The sequence below is a fragment of the Triturus cristatus genome, chromosome 10, assembly GCF_964204655.1.
Source record: "Triturus cristatus chromosome 10, aTriCri1.1, whole genome shotgun sequence".
Taxonomy (NCBI): domain Eukaryota; kingdom Metazoa; phylum Chordata; class Amphibia; order Caudata; family Salamandridae; genus Triturus; species Triturus cristatus.
This window is the reverse complement of record NC_140593.1, coordinates 804,552,385-804,558,632: the sequence shown is the minus strand read 5'-3', so window position 1 is coordinate 804,558,632 and position 6,248 is coordinate 804,552,385.

The following is a 6,248-nucleotide window of genomic DNA, read 5'->3' as shown; positions in this document are numbered from 1 at the left end:
GCCGGAGGCGCGGTGCTGTCTCCTGAATGTCTGGGGGCCCACTGACCTCGATGAGGCGCGGACCCAATGGGTGACTCTGGGTAACATGGTCGCTAAGAGGGATATCGCGCGATTGTGGGGCTCCTCGGGGCCCCCCACACTGACTGCGTGGAAAGAGAACATGGACTGGAGCATGTTTAGGGAGAAGACGGTCTATTGCTTTAGAGGCCGCCCCCGGAAGTGGCACGCCATCTGGGGGCGGTGGAATCAATACAGGGGGGGAATATGTCTTGCCCCTGATCTGGAACCGCCCGAGGAACAGCTTTCCCCCTGACCTTCTTTCCAGCACAGTCTGGTTTATGAACTATTTGGGCCTCTGCTGTCCCCCCTCTTCCTCCTTACACTATCTTGTAACTGGTAGATGAGTGGGGTCCGGCCTCCCCTGGGGGCTCTCACCATGGTTTTTAGTGTTCTTGCCTTGCTGGGGTTTGCTGTGCTTTTTTATGTTTGTTTAAAATTGAACCTTTGCACTTCTCTTTGTACTGTACTGGGGACGCATCACTGTTTCTAATTATCGATGCTGCCGAACCTCCGGGTTGTCGGCTGAATAGCTGTGTCCTGATTTTTAAATAAAGGTTTTTCAAAAAAAAAAAATAATAATAATAATATACGTTTATTATAAGTACAAATATATTATTTTTATGAATATCTTAGATAGTCTCTTGCCTTAATATGTATATTAAACACACATACATATCATTTTAGAACATAAAATAAATTCGCGGGAGTCGCGCACCCAGCGCGCCCCAGCACGTATATGAAGTCACGCGGGACCCACCACCGCGCAAGCATCACGTACCGTAATGCGCATATGTCGCGAATGTGCAAGAGCAGGAGTCGCGGACTGGTCGCATACCAATCGCGCACATCACGCAATATTAAATGTATATGATTTAACTGAAAAACACGCAGCTGTCGCACACCGTACGTAGATCCTTAACGATGTTTCTAAAATGGCGGCTAGAATACGCGCACCCACCGTGATGTGTACGCTTTGGGTGCACGACTCCCAAAAAAATTTGGAAACATTTAAAAAAAAAAGAAAATAATGTAAATATATTAAAATAAAAAATAAAACAAAAAAATTAAACAATATTTCAGTTGTAATTTTTTTTAATTTGTTTGCAATTTTCAGAAAAATATATAATTGTATTTAATGAATAAAATATTTATAAATAAACAGTTAATAAACTGTAGAAAATCAGTACAAAAAAATACCATTACACTTAAAAATTAGCATTTAAAAAACTTTGAAATTCACTGAAAAAACCCTAGGTTTCAGAGACGTTATAGTTAGAAATTAGCATTTAAAAAACCTTAGTAATTCACAGAAAAAACATAGGTTTCAGGGGTGTTATAGTTAGCTGGACATTTCACTCGTACAAAACCATAGAAATTGCTCCGTTATAGTTAGTTCTGCTAACTATAACTCGCGCGCCCGCAATGCACTGCTGATGATGTCACATATTACATCATTCATGACATGGTCAATGACTTCACTGATGACATCACTGATGACATCTCAAATCCTCAAATACAAATACACATTCATCCATGCAGCCAATCTCACAATTACTGACTCTCAGATATAGTTATTTATAGACACCATCACTCACATATACTGCCTTTTACATATGTAGTTACTTGCACATGTACCACTGAGACATTCATTCACTCACCATCACTCCCATACACACACTCACCCACCCATACAGCTGTATCCATATGCACTCTTGAACCCATACACCCAGTGAATCAACCACTCACACATCTATGCACAGAGTCACACACCTCCCACCCACCCACACACACACTCAGGCAGCCACAAAAATACTCAGGCAAGCAATCAATAACCCATATAGACACTCATGCAGCTACTCACCAACCCATGCAGCAGCTTACACAACAACAGACAGACTGATACAGACTTTCACACAGTTTAGTCACTAACCCATGCATTCAGTAAGACATATTTAATCACTCACTTATAGAGTCAGTCACGTACCTACTAAATCCTCCATACAGACACTTATACACCCACTCATTCCTCAATACAGCTTGGCATATACATAAAACAAAATTAAACTTTACAGAAAAACAGTCACTGGATGATGTCATCAGTGATGCAATTTGAAATGTCATCAGTGATGTCATCAGTGATGTCACTGACCATGTCATGAATGATGTAATATGTGACGTCATCAGCAGTGAAAACGCACTGCAAACTCACCCTGGCGCGCTTGCAGATGGGGAACGAATTCCCCTTGAATACTGGGGGTCCCTGGGGGCCAACTAGCCCACCAGGAACCTCCAGTATGCGCCAGGGGGATGCGTTGCAGAGAGGTGTTCTGAGGCCATGCCCCTTTTTACACCTCTCTGCAACGCAGCTCTGTGGCGCTTAATTGAGGCAGCTGGTGGGCTAGTTGCACCCCAGGGACCCTCAGGATTCAAGGGGGGGGGGGGTAATCACCCAACTTAAAATGCGCCAAGGGGTGCGTTTGCACAGTGGTGAAGGGAGGGGGTGGGGCCGGAGGTGATATGTGTGCAAACACACCCTGTGGAGCGTTTTAAGTTCAGGAATTAATTCCACTTCAATCCTGAGGGCCCCTGGGGTCCAACTAGCCCACCGGGTACCTCCAGTAAGCGCCACGGAGCTGCGTTGCAGAGTGTTGTAAAAAGGGGCGTGGCCTCTGAACATCTCTCTGCAACGCACCTCTCTGGCTCATACTGGAGGTACCTGGTGGGCTAGTTGGCCCCTAGGCACCCTCGGGATTGAGGAGGAATTAATTTTCCAACTTAAAACGCGCCACAGGTCATGTTTGCAGACATGTCACCTCAGGCCCCACCCCCTTCCTTCACCATTGTGCCTACGCGCCCTGTGGTGCGTTGTAAGTTGAGGAATTAATTCCTCTTCAATCTTGAGGGTCCCTGGGGGCCAACTAGCCCACCAGGTACCTCCCGTATGCGCCAGGGAGCTGCGTTGCAGAGAGGTGTTCAGAGGCCATGCCCCTTTTCACACCTTACTGGAGGTACCTAGAGGGCTAGTTTGACCCTAGGGATCCTCAGGATTCAAGGGGACTGAATCTCCCAACTTAAAATGGACACAGGGTGCGTTTACACAGGGGCAAAGGGAGGGGACGGGGTCTGAGGTGACGTGTGCAAACACGCCCTGTGGCGTGTTTTAAGTTGGGGAAATAATTCTCCTTCAATCCTGAGAGCCCCTGAGGGCCAACTAACCCACCAGGTGCTTCCAATAAGCGCCATTGTGCTGCGTTGCAGAGAGGTGGTCCAGGCCGTACCCCTTTTTACACCTCTCTGCAACGGTGCTTACTGGAGGTACCGAGTCAGCTACCTTGACCCTAGGGACCTTCAGGATTCAAGGGAACTTAATCTCCCCACTTAAAACGGACACAGGGCGCATTTACACAGAGGCGAAGGGAGGGGACGGGGCCTGAGATGACGTGTGAAAACACACCCTGTGGCGTGTTTTAAGTTGGGGAAATAATTCCCCTTCAATCCTGAGAGCCCCAGGGGCCCAACTAGCTCACCAGGTGCTTCCAGTAAGCGCCACTGCGCTGTGTTTCTGAGAGGTGGCCTTGGCCGGGCCCCTTTTGTACACCTCTCTGCAACGCAGCTCTGTGGCGCTTACTGAAGGTACGTAGTGGGCTACTTGGACCATAGGGACACTCAGGATTCAAGGGGACTTAATCTCCTAAATTAAAACGGACACAGGACGCGTTTACACAGTGGTGAAGGGAGGGGATGGTGTAGGAAAGTGGCTCTATATATACTGGACCAAAGTAAAATCAGACGAACTACGAATTCCGATTTACTCACCTGTTATCATGAGAGACCTCAGTGCTGCATCTTTGAGCCGAGTACTGATCCTGAAAAGTAATTCTAACCGTACTTACCAGTAACTTGAATTTCCTTCCATAGGATATCATTGCCTACCTTTTGCTAAAAAAGTTTCGAAGTGTCGATTTTTGAAACTTACACATATTCCTCTAAAATCAGCCGAACTACGAATTCCGATTTACTGACCTGTTATCAGGAGAGAACTCAGTGCTGCATCTTTGAGCCCAGTACTGATCCTAAAATGTAATTCTAACCGTACTTACCAGTAACTTGAATTTCCTTCCATAGGCCAACATTGACTGGTTTCACTTGGAAATTCTTCTAAGTGTGGAGTTTTGGAACTTACAAATATTCCTCTAAAATCAGCCGAACTAGGAATTCCGATTTACTCACCTGTTATCAGGAGAGACCTCAGTGCTGCATCTTTGAGCCCAGTACTGAGCCTGAAAGGTAATTATAACCGTACATACCAGTAACTTGAATTTCCTTCCATAGGTTAAAATTGACTGGTTTCACTTGGAAATTCTTCTAAGTGTGGAGTTTTGGAACTTTAAAATATTCATCTAAAATCAGCCATGCTACGAATTCCGATTTACTCCCCTGTTTTCAGAAGAGACCTCAGTGCTGCATCTTTGAGCCCAGTACTGATCCTGAAAAGTAATTCTAACCGTACTTACCAGTAAGTTGAATTTCCTTCCATAGGATATCATTGCCTGCTTTTTGCAGAAAATGTTTCTAAGTGTCGATTTTTGAAACTTACAAATATTCCTCTAAAATAAGCTGAACTACGAATTCCGATTTACTCGCCTGTTTTCAGGAGAGACCTCAGTGCTGCATCTTTGAGCCCAGTAATGATCCTGAAAAGTAATTCTAACACTTATAAATTCACCCAAGCACACTCCTTGCAGTGCTCTAATCATTCAGTCAGTATCCAAGTATTCATGCAGCGAGCCAGGCACTAGCACATGGGCTGCCTCAAACGCCTATCCACTATGCATGCAGTCCTCTAACCATCTACACACTTGTCCTTTACACCTTCAATTCCCCAGTCAGTATCCATACACTTCCAGCAAACACCCTGTCACTCCCCTTGCACTCCTCTAGTGACCCATTCAGCACTATGTACTAATCCATTCACTGCGCCAAAACCCAACCACTTATAAATTCACCCAGGCACTCTCCTTGCAGTACTCTAATCATTCATTCAGTACCCAAGTACTTATGCACTGAGCCAGGCCTTAGCACATGGACTGCTTCAAACCCCTATCCACTATGCATGCAGTCCCCTAACTAACCAACATACTTATAGTTCTGCGCTTATACATAAAAAAACAACAATATTTCAGTTTCAATATTTTAAAAAACATTTTTATTTCCATTTATAGAAAAAATATAAAATGTAATTTAAAAAATAAAATAAGAAAACATAAACAGTAAAAAAAACTGTAGAAAATCAGTATCAAAAAAATACATATAACTATTATTACATTAAAAATTATCATTTAAAAAACCTTCGAAATTCACTGAAAAAATCATAGGTTTAAGACATGTTATAGTTAGGAATTAGCATTTAAAAAACCTTAGAAATTCACTGAAAAAAAACATAGGTTTCAGGGCTGTTATAGTTAGCTGGATATTTCAATCGTACAAACCATTGAAATTCCTCCGTTATAGTTAGTTCTGCTAACTATAACTCGTGCGCCCGCAATCCACTGCTGATGATGTCACATATTACATCATTCATGACCTGGTCTGTGACATCCCTGATGGCATCACTGATGACATCTCAAATGACATCACTGATGACATCATCCACGTGACAATCAGATACACCTCATCATACAGTAGTATAACCTTTCATCACTCACTGTAAAATACAGAGTACCATATTTGAATCCATTGACACACCAATACAAGTTTCTAAAAACTCACTCAGTGATTCCTAGATCTACACACAAATCTAATCATTTACCTATAGATTCAATCATACATGCTGTCAATGATCAATAGAACACTATCAAATATACTTATACACCTATATCGACATTATACACCAGCACACATCCTATTCACTTATGCAGTCATCCTACTCACTTATGCAAACAATGGATCATACTTACATTTACTCAGCTACACACTTATACAAACACCACTTCATTTATTCATATAGATAGTAACTCATACTTAGTGTTTTATAAAATCACTATTACAAGTATACAGTTATCCATACAGTCACTCATACAATCACTGAGTCTTATGTATACTTATTTATACACAACAACTGTCACATACACTGCCTTTTATTTTTCTAGTTTGTTGGAAATGTACCATTGAGAGATATATTTGCTTAT